This window comes from Marmota marmota, unplaced genomic scaffold (genome assembly GCF_001458135.2).
Source record: "Marmota marmota marmota unplaced genomic scaffold, marMar, whole genome shotgun sequence".
Taxonomy (NCBI): domain Eukaryota; kingdom Metazoa; phylum Chordata; class Mammalia; order Rodentia; family Sciuridae; genus Marmota; species Marmota marmota.
The window spans coordinates 7,222,137-7,242,442 of NW_026000048.1; the positions used below are offsets into that span (position 1 = coordinate 7,222,137).

The 20,306-nt window shown below is 42.6% G+C and overlaps 1 protein-coding gene across 4 annotated transcripts in view; it reads right to left on the reverse strand.

The window, feature by feature from the left end:
* The window catches only part of Sfmbt2 (Scm like with four mbt domains 2), a 218,742-nt gene that overhangs the window by 163,573 nt on the left and 34,863 nt on the right, over positions 1 to 20,306 (reverse strand). The window lies entirely within an intron of this gene.

Below are 20,306 nucleotides of genomic sequence, written 5' to 3' on the forward strand. Positions count from 1 at the left end.
AAGTCCATTTGGTCCACAACTCACCACCTTGCTAGAAAGAATTTATCATGTGTTCACTGAGAACACCCCAAAGTCTCCAAACGAAACAACCCACACTGGCAACTTGGCACCCGTCAACAGGGAACTGCAGTGCCTATGTGTCAGCCAGCACGTGACAAGCAGTCTGGAACTATGCGGGGCTAGGTCACAAGTATCATCTGACTACCAATGTCAGACAGAGATGCAAGTGTGACTCATGGCATGAAAGGAAAGGGACACCCCAACACCCTTCTAGAAGTTAATGGGAATGAGCCCACAAAATCAGGTTATCACTTAGGAACGAGTCTTTCAGTTACAAAAGAAAATGTTTCTTTACCTAACTTTCCATCTAAAAAAATGTAATCATAAATGTCCATGTTTCCTTTACTCAAAATATTAAGAAATAACTGCTTGAATGAGGTAAAAGTTTGGTGCAAAATTAAAACAAAAACAATGACACGAACAATTACACGTTTTCCAAGGAAACTCGATTAGCCTTTCTTGAGGGGGGAGGGAGGGTCAGACTATGTCAGAGTCCAAAAAGACACTGGGTGGCACAGGAAAACCAACATTCACACGGGTGTTAGGGCCGATGATTCTCCCTTAGAAGCACACCATGGGGACCATGGGGACCATGGGGACCATAGGGACCATAGGGACCATGGGGACTGGGACTGCGGGGATAAGAGGGCAGAAAACGTGATTCTATCCCACAACTTCTTCTCTGGCAGCTCCTCTGGGGAAGATGAATATCTTGGCAGGACTGTTGTCTGATATCTCCTGAGAATTCAGGTTGAGATGAGATGAGAAAAGGTTCATCTTTACTGTTATTCTCATCCACTGGCCCAAAGATCATAGACCACGCACAACTGTCCATATGCTCCTGAAGGAAGCCACGGTAAGTCTAATCCCTCATCCTGTTTGTGCACACACCGCATCATGTGATGAAAGGAGAAATATTGTTTGTCTTCATGTCTCCTAATACTCAAATGTTAAGCATTTTCCCATTTTCATGGGTTAGGAACATGGGTTCCATGTAAAAGGGGACGGGGGGGGGGCACCGTAAAAGAAAACAAGGAATGGAGACAGTTCTCATTTGGTTGTCCTGTCTGTAACCTATAATTAATTTCTTATGAGCTGTGGCACATGGATAAAGATAAGAGCAGGCGGTGATGGGATTTCAGGAGATCAGTAGAAGAAGAAGATCCAAAGGAGAGCAAAGGGCTTACAGAGAGATAGAGCAGGAGACTCTGGAGGGAACAGAAACTGCTGAAGAAGAACCAGAAGACTTGAGGACCCCACTTCTTGCCCATGAGGAAACCAGGTGACTTCCCCTCAGGGTCCCCAGCGGAGACACTAAAGAACATGCCAGGGTCTTACAGAAAACAAACTGCCCATTCCAGAGCCTGTGGGTTCAAAGGACCTTTCTAAGAGTCTTCAAATCCCTTCAAGGTCATTCTTGACTATCTAATAGATAATCACCTCCCACAGAAATAAGAAAACTGCAGTTCAACGAACCAGTAATTTCAAAAGTCTTTTTTACATTCTTCATTCCATGACAAAGTTTACAACTTCAGGACAGTCTAAGTGTCAACAAGGCGGCCACACCTATGAGATATAACTCTAACCTGATGTTCTGTCTTTTGCCTGAATGACATTCACCCTTCATCAGGGACACTTACAAGAACTGGAACGTAAATCCTGTGGGAGTAGAGACTTCATCTGTTTAGCTCACATTAGACTTCAAATGTCAAGAAAAGACCCTGATACTGTTAAATACTGAATCGATCACCCCTGCTCAGCTGAGCACTCGGGTTCTACTATGCTTTAGGTAAAAATAAAGGCATCAAATGCCCCAAATTCCCGAGTTTCTGGCCTAATCTTGAGCCTCATACTTGACCAAACACATATATTACACACCATGTAAGTTTTGCTTTTATCCCTTTTTGTGAAGTATTTGCCTAAAAATATTTTTTTTTGTTTTTTTAATACTGAATTCATTCTTTTTTTTAATTTTTTTATTAGTTGCTCAAAACATTACAATGATCTTGACATATCATACATTTGATTCAAATGGGGTACGTAATCTTAATCTTATTTTTCCACGTGTACAGATTGCAGGATCACATTGGTTATACAGCCACGTTTAAACATAGGGCCATACTAGTGTCTGTTGTATTGTGCTGCCCTTCTATCCCCCCCTCCACTCCCCTCTCCTCTTTCTACCCAATCTACTGTGACACGTTTCTCTCTCTTTTTTCTTCCCCCTCACACCATCTTATATGTAATTTTGCATAACAATGAGGGTCTCCTACCTTCTTCCATGCAATTCCCCTTCTCTCTCCCATTCCCAAGCACCTCTCGTTCCCTATTTAATGGTAATCTTCTTCTCATGCTCTTCCTCCCTGCTCTGCCTAAAAATATTTTAGTTAACGGGCTCATCTATAAATTATGATGGATGGGCTTTTTCCTCCCTTTTTGGACAATTTTAGGATATTTTTGTCCCCAGAGTTCTAGAATTTTATTGCTTCACCTGGTAAGGGATTTTTTTTGTTCTCTCATACTCATCTTAAACAGCTAAAACAAACAGTTGTAACAAACAGTTACCTTAGAAAAAGAAGACATCATGTAGGGTGCGAGCAAGACACAATTTTTAAACGAGTCTTTTAAAACTGGCTCTTGCAAATATTGTGCACCTAAAACATTCATTTCTTTAGAAGCCAGAGAGGTGGGGGCCTGCATCTTATATTCTATCAAGAGCTAGGGAAGTTAAAAATCTAAGGTCTTCAATTAACTATAATGTGTTTTGACTCCCAAATGAAGGGAGGGAGATTTTTACACATTTCCTTAAAATGTGTTCCAAGGATGAAATACTTATCCTAAATTTTTTTCTTTTTTTTTTTTTAACTAAATGAGTTAGAGACAGACGGTTTCTCAGCGCTTTTGTTCCTTGCTCCCAAAAGCAGCCTCCCTAGCCCAAGGGGACCACAGCTAAGGAGAACAGCCCTGGGTCTTCCTATAACCAGGAATGGCCAGGTGGTAATCTTGCCAAAGGTGACCAGTTGGCACTGGATACCCTGGGGAATGTGAAAGAGAATCAATTCCTACCATGCAGGTAGGGAAAAGGCAGGAAAGGACAATAATCCCCCCCAAATTAATATGGGCCACAGGAACATAGGGTCTTCGGGAACAGTAGTTATAGCATAATACACAAATTACTCAATCCGAGGCCTGGAATCAGCTATAAGCTAAAAACCCTAGGGCAAAGGGAAACTTTGTGAAAGAAAAATTAGAAAGAAGTAACAGGAAAAAAAAAGGAGATCATTTAAATTTAGAAGAGAGGGGGGGAAAAAACTCAAAACTGACTATATCTCTTTATTTTTAAAAACCACTTAAAATCTCTACAATATCTGAGCACACAGCTTTCATCTGTATATAGAATAGAACTGTACTCCTCTAAATGTAAAACAGTTTTTTTTGTTAGTAGGAAAATGAGTTAAATTGGGAAACTAAGCAGGCAAGCCATCTCAAAAAAAAATTAAATTTGATCTAAACATACTGTACTTAAATGCTAGAGGACTGCTGCCAGCTATGTTAATAGAATTTTTAATTGACATTTATTTGCTGGTTGGATATTTATGTTAACATTCTCCCTGCATAAACCTTCACAGAAATCCACCCAAGAAGGGCACATAAATACACACATTTAACTGAAAGAGCCATTAGCCATACTTATGAATTTGAAGATCCATGTACATTAGGGATCTAAAATTAATTTTGATGTGCTAACAAATTGCACATTAGATGTACAGATGAAGAATGTAAAAATGAGCATGGCTTTCATTTCACAAAACAAATCTGATTAAATATTACTCCAAATGACACTAAACAGGGCATATAAATCATCCCTTTATCTCTACAGGACAAAGAAAAAACCATTTAAACAAGAAAAGAAGTTTTTAATACATTTTATTTTCTTGGGAGATTTTCAAAGAGTTTTGTTCTGCTTCTGTGGAGGACAAGAGGGGAAGTTTGTGTGGATTGGGGGAGTTGTTTTGCTTTGTGATGCTTCAAAAGATATTCACCACATAATTTTCTACAAAGCAAGCCGAACAGATGCTAATGGAACAACATAACTATCTATTGTGAAAAAAAAAATAATTACAGATTATTTTAATGGCTATTACTTGTTCCTATAATCTATGATGGGCTTTTGGGGGGCTCTTAGTAACCATTGTGTAAATATGTCATTATGGGCTTTTTAAAAATTTACATTGTTTAATTAACAGCTCGTTGGTTGATAAGAGGTAATCAGAAAAATAATCAAGAAAACCCTTGAAATCATACTTCTCTTTAATTCTTCTGCACTACTGATTAAATCTCTTTAGAAAAATAGGTTGGCCACTGTGAATTCTTGCTACGTGCCCTCGGAGCATTTTAGGAGACACACTATTGGGCATTCTGTATTCTTCTATCCTCAAAGCTACTGGATGAACTATGTTTGTGCTGCTCTTTGGAAAGAGGCATACTCTTTAAAAATGATGGTGAGCATTCCCTTCTGGAGGGAAGAGCAACTTTTCCAATACCAATGCCACTTGGCCTGGTCCAAGTTGAGCTCTCAGATTCATCTCCTGCATGGAAGACGCTGGACATGGCTGTTTGTGCAGCCTCTGGACCTCAGGGTCTTCAAGTGCTCAGAAGGGGTAAGTACGTCAGCGTCTCATCGCCATGAGAAGGAGGAGACAACCACAAAGGAGCTTGTGACCTGAGAGGAAAAGAGCCTGGCAGCACATTCCACGGGCCAAGGGCAACTGCCAGCCATTCACCACCTCTGAGCTTCCTCCAGCTCTGAGGTCCCAGGAATCTACCCCATGAAGCTCCCCATGCACTGGCAGTTCCCTCTCATGAAATCACAGCAAGGGGAAATGCAGACCCCATCCTTAGCCCCAGAGATCACAAATGTAAAAAATCAACTCAAACAAAATGATTCCCATTCAATAAATGCTGCTGTGGCTCAATTTCCAAACACTCAGCACATCTTTCAACTGGCCCTGAAACTCTGTGAACCCCCGAGTTTAATCCCCAAACAGCCCCAGTTCTGGTCCCAGAACCTTCTCTTCATGTTTAAAGCGTACTGAGCAGCACAGTGTCTGCAGAACGCTGTAGGACTCTCCTACAGTCCTTTTTTTTTTTTTTTCCCACCTTTTACTTGCTGGTCTGGGACCTGCAAAGTTGACTCCACTGATGTCCACACCCAAGGACCATATATTATACTGCCAAAGCAACCTTCACCCAGATTCTAGGATGCCCTATGGAAGCCACTTCTCAAAGAGGTAAGAAGGCCACATCACTACCTCGTGACTACATCCTGAAATTACACAAGCCACTGAGACCCAGGACCTGGCAGTAACACAGGTGATCAGTGCAGACACCTCCCAAGCTCTCTCTTCCAGCCTACTCCCGCTCCACCTGTTGAGGTTAGGGTAAGCCTTAACTCCTCTCTAAGCTCCCCGGCTTAGAACCCATTCCTGTTCCCTGAGCTAGATCTTTTTTCTAGGGGGGCCATAATCTGCTGCTCAGGATCTTGTTTGTTCTCCCAAGCCTGGAGCGTGGGATGTGGATTCTCCATCTGGAAAAAACATCCCTCCCAGGTCAGCCTCCTTCCATGACCATGGCAGCTCTCCATCATCTGTCCCTCACCTGCTACATGCCCTCTTCCCAAGAGGCTGTGAGCCAACCAACAGCACACTAGATCTTGAAATACCAAAGTTGAGTTACCTGTGTGCCTGGCCACTACCTCCAGGCTCACTTATGTTGACCTAGGGCTTTACCAGTTTAAGGAGCCAATATAAAGACTGTTTTATTCTCTAAGCATCATTTAAAAAGTTCCACCATAGTTACAGTAATAAGGCATCTCAACTCCCAGAGCACCTAGCTTTCAAACAGTGACAGGTTTTTACAATCTTTTTTCTCCACATCATATTCCTCCGTCCTGAAGTTAGCCTACCGGGCAGATAGAAAATAAATTAGGAACTTTTTTGAGAATTCAGAGTCATGTAAACCTATTATTCTGCTTTACTAAGTAATAGCTCACCACCTTTCCAGTCTTCTCTGTCCTCCCCTTCAATCAGCTGATGGCTATCATTTATTTGTGATACAAGTATATATGACTAGCACCTGTCTTCCCCTGCTTCTAATCTGCAGCGTCAAATAAGAACTAGTTTCAAAATCAGATAATAAGACTGCAGTATATGCCCATAGTAAGATTAAAACATCCTCCAACACATGCCAGTGCTAACTGGTCTTATGTTTAGTTGTTGTTTTAGCTCAGAAGCTTTGTTCTTTATCCGAGTAACAACAGCTAAAAGGTGATGTGCAAGGCATAAGAAATTAAAAAGTGAATCAAATGCCAGCTTTAGCCAGAATGAGGAAGAATGCTCTAAGGAGTTTGTACAAATTCCATTTGATACACAAAATGATCAAGGGACCATTGTCTTTATCCCTCATGAGAAGACCAAAGGTCACACAGTTTATGAATGCAGCTCCTAGTCTAAGTTCACACATTTCATTAAAGGGCAGCAGATCCAGTCTGATCATAAAATGTTCATAAGACCCTACTTTTTTTATTTTACAATCAGATGAGTAAGACCATGTACCTATAAGCAAGCATAACAAGGCAAAAATAACCATTTCAAAGGTGGTATGACCAAAGTTCTGAGACCACTAGGAAAAATAAAGAGCAGTTCTTTGTCCAAATTGTGGACGGCAGATGAGACTGAGTGAGGAGTCCAGCTACGGGAGGGCAGGTGCCACTGCAGCTCTAAAGGGCTCCCCCTTGCAGAGGGCAAGCGACACTTCTGCTCACACCTCCCTGTCTGTAAGGGCTGCCAGGGTCCCTTACATTTGAAAACAAAAAAGGAAAAATGTGATGCTGTAGTTTCCTCCCACCTAATCCCACCTGGTCTAAACTTTGAGAGTGCTTACCATCAAAGCGAAGTCTCACCTTGTCATTGAGAGAGCAAGGCCAGGTATCAGCTGCTCACTGTAAAGATGAGGAGGGTGTCATGCAAAGAGACCAGGTGGCTTTTCCAAGGTCAGTTCAGTGATCAGCAGAGCTGAGCCACCAGCCCAGGCTGCCTGATGCTCCAGAAAAGCACTCTTACTGCACTGCAGGGAACTCAGTTCTAGAGACACCAATGTTTAATTTAAGTATCAAGAGTGTAGGGCTGGGGATGTGGCTCAAGCGGTAGTGCGCTCGCCTGGCATGCATGCGGCCTGGGTTCGATCCTCAGCACCACATACAAACAAAGATGTTGTGTCTGCCGAAAACTAAAAAAATAAATATTAAAAAATTCTCTCTCTCTCTCTTAAAAAAAAAAAAAAAAAGAGTGTAAACCATGGGGACCTTTCGGTTTGGTCTCTGGGCGATCACTGTAGAAGTTAGGGCTCAGGGTTCCAGGAGCAGCCTAGTTTGCAGCTCTTGTAAATTTCCACAACAAGCAAACAGCCCTTTAGAAATGTTCAACATAAAGACATATTTTAAAAACTCAAGAGAAAAGAAGTGATGTCTCAGGCAACCTCCCATCCATGTCCCATGTTCCCAGAGAGTCCCATGTTCCCAGAGATCAGCGTTTCAAATTGAGTTAATTCCGAAGCCTCTTGGCAAGACAGAGTGAGACAGGGATGAGCCAAAGCAGAAATGACCAAGAAATAAATCAGTCCAGTAGGAGCTGAGCAGTCACATAAGACATCCATTTCCAAAACCAAGTCCATCATCACCTCAGTACCTGCCACAGACCAAAAGTTGACAATATTACAAATGTGTTTCACTATATTAAGTGCTCAATAATGGTCATTTCATACAGTTGCACCAAAAAAACATCAGCTACACAGTAGGACCTCCGTAAATAATTATCCATTAAGTGACATGAAATGTTTCCATTTCTATAGCAACAGTAATAAAGTTTGCAGATCAAAACAGCCACTGGGAAGACTGGGATGTATCTTGGTGGTAGATGCACATTTACCAAGTACAAAGCACCAAAAAATATGAAAATAAAAACAGATGCTGGTAGCCATGGGAAAAAAACTACCCATCAACCTCTTTCTGCCAGCTCTAGTATTTCTATAAGCAAAGAAGGGGAGGGATTGCAAATGTATTACCAAAGGAATCCAACGACTTAAATAGAAAACTCAGCAAAAGCTCAATTATGAAAAATTTTTTCAAAGCCCTGAGAACTTCTAAACATCTAAATTATAAGAAAAAAAAAGTTTTAATGGGTGAACAAGAAAAGCTGAGGGTAAATGCCATCTGTGCTAACTGGTCTCCAAACTTTCTTGCTTACATGCCCCTTACAAGAATTTTGAAAAACTAATACACCCCTTGTATTTTCGATCTTTTTCACTCATTTAAGTAGTTAAAAATAGGTTATTGCCTGCATATTACAAATAAGACGTTTTGAATGAAACTGCTATTATCACTCCCACAAACATATACAAGGGAATGATGTGATATCCTCCAACATGAGTTTTAAAATATGTGTCAACGGGCGCTACTTGATCATCAATCTGGAAGAAGTTCCTTGTTCTCCTTGAAATTCCAACCATGCCATATCCCTAGGCTCTTCTCCTAATGCCTGTCCTTTTAGGTACAAGAGCTCATCCCATCCTCCTCCGCAACAAAAAAAAATATGTAGGAGTTGGGATGTGGCACAGTGGTAGAGGGCTTCCTGTCAGGCATGAGGCCCCGGGTTCCATCCCCGGCACCGCAAAAGAAAAAGTAGGATAGAATGAAACTTTTCAAAAATTTCTTTACCATAAAGCAAAATTTTTCTTCTGGCTTTGATTAATAAAAGTATTGCTGTCTTCCTCAAAATAATACAAGCAACACAATGTGGTGTGATGATCAAATAAAGGTGAACTGATGTATCGCCAGGCTGTGGGTGGGAGGGCAGGTGTGACACTGATTCTGTGCATCAGTGACAGGGACCCAAAGGAGTTTACACCTCAAGGCAATGCACAGGGTAGCATTCTCACCATGGGAGAAGAAGCGACTGGGATCCAAGAGCTTACAAACTGGTACAGCTGGAGGCAGATCAACCTGATGTGGCAAACAGGACAACAGAATGTAGAAATCAACCCCCCTATTCTACCCACACCCCAGGAACCACATGAAACCCCTTAACAGGCCCTGCATTGTGATGGGACAGGGGGCAAGTGCCAATAAATTTATATAAGTAAAATAGGAACTTACATAATTCACAATTATATCTTTATTCTAAGAAATTTATTCACCTTGCCTTCAACAAATCATTATCTAGTTAAAAATCAAGGTTTTCATATAATGCATAGTAACAGAAATCACCTAAAGGATTAAGAGATTGTATTTATGCCTAGTGTACATCATCTTCATATTTTTTCAACAAAAAATGAAAACTGAAGAAAATGTAAATATCAAATATTAAATCACTGTTGTTTGAAAAACCTGTTTTCCTTCTAAGTGTCCAACTATTTCAAATATTCTATTTCAATATTTTAAATTACAGACTAAAATATATAAAACACAAACTGTAATTTGTGAATACCAAACTTTTGATCTAAAAACAAATAAAATCAAATATTTATGTAGTTTTTTTTTTCAGAATTTAACCTCATTAAATGTGTAAAAAATAAAAAATAAAAACAATGCACAATTCTAGCATTCAACATTCAGCCAGCTGCCAACATAAAAAAGCCACAATTGCACTTCATCCGTATAATTCTGGAGCTGTATCTATGCACACAAGAGTAATATGACTTAGTACTGTGAAGTGTTTTGTTTGATTTTATAAAACAAAATTGAATTTTGTATAATACTGTAAAACATTCCCCAGCCAATATATACAACACATTTCTCACTAATAACTAAGAACCTCTGAAGTCACAAGATGGAACCCAAAAAAAAAAAAAAAAAAAGGTAACATGGCTCTCAGTACTATCACAAAGTTGTATGTATTTTGTAAAATAAATCTGTTATATTTGTGCCCTCTTGGAGAAACGATTTGACCATTCATGATCTTTCACTCTAACAATGGTAATGCCACAACCCACAAATTTACAGCCTTCAGACACAGCTGCCTTTGTTCCAAGGCACAAGAGGCGCAGAGAATCGTGTCCCCTGAGCCTAAACAGTGTCAGTCACAGGAAAGAGGCTTCAGTGGTAAGCTGCCCTGGGCCAGCCCTGGGTGCAGATCTGAGCAAGGGAGCTCTGGGGTCCTTAAAGCACACAGCTGTCTGTGCTGTGATTCACTGCACCTGGAAAAGGTAGGGTCCATACCAAAGTCCGTACTGGTGCAGGTGTGGTGCTAACCTGAAGACCACCCACCTGCTGTGACTTCTCAGGGTGGAGAAAAGGCCTCACTACGTTAAGGTGCTGCCCTCTGAGCTCAAGGAGACCCACAATGAAGGTGCATTAGCGACTATCTTTCTAAACACACGTCACAGACTCTATACACAGAAGGTCACCTGCATTAGCATAACCTCTCCTGAGAGGGTAGCAAGGGGCTACACAAGTCGACACTGAACTTGTGTAGGACCATCAACCTCTCATGACAGTCTCACTGGGAAGCAGGCAGTGAGCCTATAAGTCAATGTCCCTGTCCCTTCTTCCCACCTGTTTCACGTGGGTTTTCAAGAGAATCTGACCCAACATGTCACCTGCTATGTATGCTTTCTTAGGCATCAAAGATAGTCCATGCTCTTACTCTACAATCTCTCAGGTTTCTATCAGAATCTTCCATTCAGAGAATCTACATTCTGAAATATCAACCGAGTCTAGATGTGATGACAGGTATACATACACAGTCCTTTCTCACTCTCCAGAGTCAGCTCACCTGCTGAATCACGGAGTCCACCTGTGATTAGTTAAATGGCTGTGTCAGCACAGCTGGGCCACGGTGCCTGGACAGTTTCCTTGAGGGTATCTTTGGATGAGATATGTATTTAAGTCAGCAGACTCTGAGTGAGACAGACTGCCCTCTCTAATGTGGGTGAACCTCCTCATTCTGCTGAAGGTCCAGGTAGAACAAAGGTTGACTTGACTTCCCCTACAAGAGAAAGCCACGGACTTCATCTGCAACTTCGGCTCTTCCTGCCTCGGATATAGCCAGACTTTGGGCTCACACTGAAATTCTTTCCTAATTCCCTGGCCTACTGAACTTCTCTGTCAGATTTCAGACTCACCACACCTCCACAATCGCATAAGCCAATTTCAGAAAATAAATTTCTTCTATGTATCTATACATCCTACCAAGTCTTTCTAGGGAGAACCCTAACACAACATAGAACTCACCCCTGAATCACACCATGTTAGCTCCCAGGACTTAGAACTCAAAGTGAAACTCAACAAACTTAAAGATGATCTAGACTCAGGAATCACCTATGTGCAAACCAATCATTCCCTTAGAGCTGATGTAAAAAGTAGACTCTCCCTGAGGACCAGCAAAACTGAGGGCTCAAGCTTGAGGAATGGGCCCTAGAGTAGACATGACCCAAAATGAAACTCGGCATGGCCCTAGAGTGGAGCCATGGCCCAGGAAAGAAAGCGTGGACCTGGGATGAAAGCAGGGACCTGGGATGGAGGCATGGTTCTAGTGCGGGCATGGACCTAGGATGGAAGCATGACCTGGAGTGAAGGTACGACCTGGAATGGAGAAATGGCCTTGGAATGGAAGCACGGACCTGGTAAGAAGGCATGTGCCGCAGTCTGGTGCCTGGCAAAATGCCAGGGGCCATACAGACTCCGCTGTGGCTCTCAGCAGGCATGGACCTGGGATGGAGGAATGGTCCTAGAGTTGGGGCATGGACCGGGGATAGAGGCATGGTCCTAAACTGGAGGCTTGGACCTGGGATGGAGGCATGGTCCTTGAGTGAAGGCTTGGACCTGGGATGGAGGCATGGACCTAGAATGGAGGCATTCTCCTAGAGTGGGGGCATGGACCTGGGATAGAGTCATGGTCCTAAACTGGAGGCATGGACCTGGGATGGAGGCATGCTCCTAGAGTGGGGGTATGGACCTGGGATAGAGGTATGGTCCTAGAGTCGGGCATGATCCTGGGATGGAGACACAGTCCTAGAGTGGGGGCATGGGCCTGGGATGGAAGCATGAACCTGGTGGGCCTGGGATGGAGGCATGGTCCTAGACTGAAGGTATACACCTGAGATGGAGGCATGGACCTGGGGTGGAGACATGGTCCTAGAGTGGAAGCATAGACCAGGAACATCAAGTCATGATGGCAGACTTATTAAGCACTGGAGAGTCAGAATTGTGTTCAGAAGGTCAGAGAAGGAATGGCACTGGGAGCAGCTCAGGAGTCCATCAGACTAGAGGAAGGTGAGCAGCATGACAGAGAGTGGAGAAACAGAGCTGGGAACTCCAGGCTCAGAGTGAAAGAGCAAAGGAGGACAACGAGGCAGAGTCAGGGAGAGAACAGCCATATGTCCCAGAGGCTGAACAGTAGTGCCCACCGGGATTTGTTTATTCAAAAATGACGTGAGACTTCCCTTGCAGCTTGTACACAAGGATCACTCAGGATAGTCAAGGGTCCACCCAGAGCAGGAACTGGGACCAGATGGCAGCTGTGCCCTTCATGAACATGAGGCCACTGTCATCTGAGCAGGTAGGGCCAGAACCCCTCAACAGAGAATGAGGGATGCTCAAGGGACGGAGGAGCCAGGTGTGACCAGGGCTCTCACAGTGGAGGAAATGAGAGTTAACAACAAGGAAAAGGTGTAGACAAGAGGCCAAGAACACACACACAGAACGAACTCACCCTCCTAGTCCACATAAAATCAAACACATGCTCAATTTAAATTACATATGTTGCTGGATTGAGAAGCAGGAGAAAATAAATTCATTTATGACTAGCACTAAAAAGGAAAATCTTCTAGTCACTGCTTTGTGCTTACAGTTTTCATGCAGCACAGGAAAACCCAAATAGCATCTGATACAATTTACATAACTTTACATAATTTCATGATTACCATTCGGCAAAGAAGTTCCAGACCACAGCTCTTCCGTTTATTTGCCGCCAAAAAAGACAAAATGGAAAACATTCTGGGCAAGCGGCTTTCTACCCTATTCTTAAAATTCACAAGAAGCCAATTCTACAACTTGTCTCCGTGACATGTTCCTAATAGAGCAAGTCTGCCCACTCTATCTAAAATCTCACTGACAGAATTTAATCAATAAACAAATACTGACTGTCCCTCCCCCCGCCCCAACACACACACACACTCCTGCTCTCCAAACACTGATTTCAGGACTAGGAGAAATCACCCTCAGTTTAAAATCTACTGCAGGTGGTCTATCCTGGGAACAGCCACAATTTTTTCCAAAATATAAAATAAAAAGGCCCCAGCCACCTTACAAGGTTGTTCTGAGGAGAGCAGTAAATGAAGTACAGTAAGCACACGATAAAAATTATTTTACAGAGAAAGTGTGTTAATTGGAGAGCTATGGCACAAACGTGGCAAAATTCATGATCTGTTTATTCACTGTGAAACACAATGATAAAGGGAGTGTGTGAAGTACAGAAATGTAAAAAAAAAAAAAAAACATAAACACCAACCAGGGACTTACAGGAGAAAAGATTACAGTCCTCCCATGCACACAAAGGGATGCAACCCAGGACCCTCTGCAGATACGAAAATCCCTAGGTACTCAAGTCCTTATGTAAAATGGCATGGCTGTGTTTGAAATCACCTCCAGATCACAGCACTTTAAAATCATTTCGAGATTGCTTGTGATGCTGTCAACAGTGGTCATACTATATTGCGTAGGGGATAATGACAAAGAAACAGAAGTCTGTTCACGTTCAGAACATATGCAACTTTTTTAAAAAATATTTTCCATCTTTGGTTGGTTGAATCCAAAGATACGGCACCTGCACCACAGAGACAGAAAGCAAAGTGCACTCGTTTTTTAACAAAGGGTTATTCACCAGAGGTCTCTGATTTATATGAGGACCACCAAATCTGCCAGAGTCTCTCTCTCTCTCTGTATGTGTGTGTGTGTGTGTGTGTGTGTGTGTGTGTTTTTCTTTTTCCTTCCACAGCCTAAGACACAACTTCTTCAGCTTCTGTTCACAGGGCCTATTTATTTCAGAGCCTTTTCATAAATCTCATTCATTGCATGTGTTTGAGTTCTTACGTTCAGAACATTATTTTTTTGTAGTTGGACACAATACCTTTATATTATTTATTTATTTTTATGCAGTGCTGAGGATCAAATCCAGCGCCTCACACGTGCTAGGTGCATCTTTATTGGGGTAGTGGCTCAGCAGTAAAGCACTCAGGTTTAGAACATTTTTAAGCCAACAGAGACCTTGGGGACAAGAGAGTTCATAAAAGAACAGGCCTCTGAGTTCAGAGCTGGATGGAGCCCTAAGGTCACAAGCTCCGAGATCCACATGGGCATCCCTAACTCTCTTGGCTCCACATCTGACATTCAGTGCAGGGACTAGACAGATTAAAAAAAAAAAAAAAAAAACAAGGGGGAAGAAGATGTGAAGAACAAATAGATGGTCATCTAATGAAGTGGTTGCTCCAGGAAGCCACACTGTGTACAATTCAGATCCAATATCTACACCTTCTCTTGTTTTCCAGAGATGCAAATAATCCAAAATTTTAAATAACTCATTTGAAAACAGAAGATATTGAAATTATTTCAGAGCATGTGTTTAGATCAAAACACACAAACATATACACATACATGTTCACCCACATGACCAGGTCCAGCTGGCCTACACCAGTGAATGTCCACATGGCCTCTCCACCAGATCAAAGAGGATTCAAAGCCATGTGAATTGTTTTAAAAGGTCCATTAAGTGCCTACAGAGAAAGAATTCTTGTGTTTCCTTCTTGTACACACCACTGTTTTTAAGAATGGCTTTCTGACAAAGGGGCACTAACTTTTTAAAATATGTGACTTTGGTTTACCGACTGTCATACTTGTCAAAAACACTCTACCCTTTCTTATACCAATGTTTTTGTTTTTTTCTCTTTATATCACATTATCTAATACTGAAGGAGTCTCTCTCTTCTTCCCTAAGTGGTCAGTTAGGATTAAATCTGCTCTCCACATTTTTAGTATATACACTAAATTTTCTTCTTTAATAAGCAAAGACAATTATAACCTAAGACCTCCAAAGACAACAATGTGATGGTTTAAGTCTCACTAGTATTACTAAAGTGCCATTTAAATAATAAAATATAAATTACAAATCAATAGTCTCATAAATCACAAATTCTACTTCTCAGAGTCCACAGGTACATAATGGTTGCAAACTGCCAAGTCCTGTTGTCTGGGGGCTTTATGGTCTCAGGTACCACCTGCCAGCATCTCTCCCTTTACAGTCAACTATGGTAAAAACAGCAACTCCCAAAAACAGCCCTTGGACCAGGCTGCAGAAGTTGGCAGAATCTACCCACATAACATAAGGCCAATCTTCACACGTTCTCCTCACACTTCATGAATAAACATTCCTTTATTCAAATAAGTTATATTAACTAACTCCAGTAATTGTGATTCAACTTTGAATGGTAAATAGAGTCATTCTGGCAAGATTGCAGAGTTTGCAATGCAAATTACAGAAATTTTAATAATGGCGAAAATAAAAATTAGTGGCATGATTCCTAAGGCAGTGTAATTCCAATACTTTTACTGCAACAGTAGAAAGCGCACATAAATACTTCTCCATTTATAAGCCGAGGGGTTTTATTTGGATATGCATCATCACACAGATTTACCTGCACTCTCGTCTAGGAGCATCGTTTCGGGGACTCAGGAGGCGCCAGCTAGAACTTCAAAGCTCCCAACCCCTGACATTAAGGGGTAATGTTGCTACTTCTCGATAAATAACAATGAAACAGTCACTGGATTAAACGATTTCCCTGCATTATCACCATAAACAATAATTATTTGGCAGTTGCCCTTTGCAAGCTTTGCATGTGCTTATGAATAAATCAAGCCTTATTGATTTACTAAGTCAAAACGTTCTACATTTTGTTCCACTAATAAGGCCATAATCCCCCACTGCACTTAGTGATGCTTTAATGTAAAATGTTCCTTAATACTTTTAATATGAAAGATTAGTGACGATTAGCCCCCAGGCAGGAACACTGCTCTCTGAATGGCAGATTGGCCACGGAACCCAGTCGCTCTGAATATGTCCTTGTTAATGGAGTTCCCTGACTTGCTGATGGGAATCACATCTCAATGACATACACTGGCCCCACTGCTGCGCTATTTTTCCTTCCTCATAACGTTTAACATAATAATGACAACTCACATTAATTCAGTGATGAAATTAATCTAAAATAGTGAGGCAGGAAAATATGGAACTGTAAAGGGTTCTATGTGCCCTGTAAAGTTATCACCTAAAATAATAAAAATCACTCTCAACACAGTGACTGCAGAAGACAGAAGGCCAAGGTGGACATCCCAACCGGTCCTGAGGGTCTGGAGTCCACGATTTCAGGTGGACAGGAAAGGCATCCCCGCCCTTCTCGAATGTAGTATCCTCTGGGTTCCAACAGGGAGTCCGAGGTCTCTACTGAGGGAAATTCTACCCTGGCATTAGTGATAACTTTTATCCTGGTTAATTTGTTCCTCAGTCAATAAAACTTCATCATCCCCCAAAGGAACACACAAGAAACTTTATTTCTGGTTGTCTGGACAGATTCCGGTGTACTTGCTAGGTGTACATGCATCCTCAATGAAAAATGAACTCCATTCTTCAAGCATAAAATAGGAATACCAGCACCCACCCCTGCCTCCCTTCCTCCCTTCCCTCACAAGGATCATAAACCAAGGAATTTCATACTGGAAAGCTCTACAGAGATTATATACTACAACCCCTCATTTCAAAGATGAGGGCAAGCTAAGAGAGGCCAGCCAGGCAACACGGTGAGACCCCACCTCAATTTAAAAAATTTAAAAAGGTGAGAACTCTGGGTGCGGAGGATTCACCCACAGAGCTAAGTGAATGCAGAGCAAGAATTCGCATCTCTGATCCAACCACAATGCCCCTTCCTTTAGGCCACTTTGATTCCTGGGATCTGTAGTGAACCTTCTCTGTCACCATGGAGCCCTCCTCCCAAGCAGAAGCAATAGGTCAGAGATTGCTATATCTTCATATTCTGGGATGCCTTTCAGGTTTAACCACCCAGAGACCAACTAGGTACAGTAACAGAATTTACCACTATATTAACTCTCTAAGAAAAACCACACAAACAAAAATCCCTGTTCAAAAAATAGATTCCCCTATTCCCTCTGGAACAACTGCCGCCTCTGGTTACAAAGCAATAATTATCCTGTCCTACAGCAATCAATAAAACCTCTTGCCCCATGAACTTGCTATTTCCTGACTTTGTTCTCTGTACTAAAGATTTCCAAGTCTCATTGATTATCTACTAAATTTGTTTTAAGTTCTTTCAGAAACAGAGCTGAAAGGAATCCTCTAGTTAGCATAAGTTGTTATTGTTTGAACAGTTTGGTCACATTAATGGTTTCCCTCTTCCTGGGGCTTTCCATTTTTTTTCATTTTGAACTTGTCATTTTACAGGCATCCGCATCTTGACTAATAGCAGAGCCTGTAGGATACAAATCTGATGATGCTTCTGCGGCTGTGGCTGCCACCGCATTTTTCTTCCAAGAGAGAGAAGAACTGATGAATAAACTGTGTCTTCTCTCAAGCAACAACATGGATTTTGCCGAATGAGCCCATGAGCTCTTAACATTCAGTACCACTGAACTTCCACAATAGTCAGCAGAGCAACTGTTATACAATTCAACCATCTTAGATCCTTCCCAAGAGTCAAACTTTAAAAGTGCATCACAAATGAGATCAGCAACGAGGACAGGATATGGCAGGGCCATGGCCAGGGGTCCAGCCTGAGAGGAGCCTCTCAGGCCTCCTCTCCGTGGTCCTCCTCTGAGCTCCTCTCCTCCCAGAGCACCCAAGTGCCCAGGATATACCCATATCTGTCTGTCCCTCCTAAGTGTGTAGGGCACAGCTACCTGGCATCTGTGTGCAGAGCTAGGGGAGAGGACGGTCTCTAATTCTCTAACTAGAAGAAGTACTATCCCAATATCCATCGGTACAATTCATTCATTGAAACATTTATTCTACAATAGATGAGAAATTATAGGAAAAGTAAAGAAGCAAATGTGACATTGTTATCATCTCACCTCAATGGCAGTTTAAATTCAAAGCCAGATCTAAAAATGGCATGTATGACCAACTTAGGCTGGGTCTGGGGCTAAGTGCCTCCTTACCCCCAGGATGTGTGGGTGCAGAGATGGAATGAATGGGAGTTCAGATAAAGCCAGACCCACCATCAACCGTTCTCCAGGGCTCCTATGAAAGGTCCTCCTTGAGAGGGATGAAAGACTGGGCAGTACTAACTCAAAATGCAAGGAAGCAGGACTAGGCAGTCGGCGCACTCCCTGCCAGAGCAGTGACGGTGACACTTACAGAAGCAGCATCTCCACTTTCTTCAGGGGATCACTCCATTGCTCACTCAGCTGTCACTGAGAACTCCTCACAGGGCCACACAGGTGCTCACACCATGGGGCTTACTGTCCAAGGCCATAAGACGGCCTGGACAAAGACCCACACACTGGAAGGACAACTGGATCTAAACATCTACCAGCTAATGAATGGAGAAACACAATGTGGTAGATCCACAATGGACTGTTATTCATTCAGGCTTAAGCAGAAAGGAAATCCTGATGTGCTACACAGCAAGGGTGGGCCTTGAGGAAACCAACCAAAAGAACAACTGTGACACAGCTCCACATATGTAAAATGCCAGCACAGAGAAAGTCCACAGAGACTGAAAGTAGATGAAGGGTTGTGGGGAGAGGGGATGAGGAGTGACTGTGGGGGAGCAAGAATGTTCTGGAAGCAGACTATAACAATGGTTGCACAACCTTGTAAAGACACTAAAAATCACTCAACTGTATTTAATGGTATGTGGATTGTATTTCAAAATTGTACCCCCAAAAAGAAGTGTGGCTGCAAAGTGATCAGCACTAAGGGCCCCCACAACTATGGGAGCACAGGTAGGGTCCAACCTCGGGGTTAGGGGAAAGAGAGAGGAGCTGAGAGCTGCAGAGAGGGAGGAAGAAGGAGAAAATAATTTCCAGGCAGAGGAGAGAGCACAGGCAAAAATGCAAGGCAAGGACAGGAGGAAGGCCCTTTCTCTTGTTCTTCAGAAACAACAAAGGCTCCAGATGTCAGCAAGGCCAAGGTGATGGATTGAACCTTGACAAAGGTCACAAATGTCATTTAGATGCAACTCTTAAAAGTTCCGGCCATTTTTATCACTCCCTCCTTAGCAGGCTATTGATTATGCATAACAAAGGTGATACAAATAACAAAAAATTTAAAAAATAAATAAAACAGACTGTTACCCTCAGGCAGAAAAACGATGTATCAAAACCTTAAGAAAAAAAATTAAGTTCAAATTGCTCTGAAGAGCTAAGGCCACTGCTGATATCATGGTTACTTCTAAACCATATGTGTCACCTCAAAAGAAATGCAGGCAGTGGGCACCAGGAGAAGGTGACACATACTGCAGAGGGACTTCGAAAGCCTTCAGCACTAGGGCTGTGACACAGAGCAGGGTGCTGAGGGTCAGGTCCGTGGCTGCACTTAGTTTTTCACACCTACACAACCAGGTGAGTTTCAACACTTCTGGAGTACACAGCCTAGGCTTCCCAGTAGGGTCTCTCAACCTCTGCACCACGGCAGGCTGGGGCTGACCCTGCTTGGTTGAGGGGCATCCTGGACCTTGTAGGAGGGTTAGCAGCATCCCTCTAGAGGTCAGCGGCACCTCCCTCCCACCAGGTCCCCCAGCAAAACTGTTTCTGGATCTTGCCACATGTCCCCTGGGGGCAGAACTTCCCAGCAGGGAACAAGTGACCTCTGTCCTAGCCCTTGAAGGATGACACTTCTCCAAATGCTTCACACCCTCAGGCCTCCTCACAACCAAACCCGTTTAAAACTCAGAGAAGATTGTGTAAGAGGCTCTACAGTCCTGTTCAACCTGTGGACTCTCTGAAGCAGAAGGAAAGCCAATCACTAACCAATCACTAAGGAGAAACATCCTTTCAGCCTTCTCCTCCCTCCAAAAGCAATTTGAGGATTAAGCTCCAATGTTTTCACCTTCTAAAGGCCACACAGTTGGCTCAAGGGTCAGGACCAGCCCTGACAAGTGAAAACACACCCTTACCCCAGTGCCCC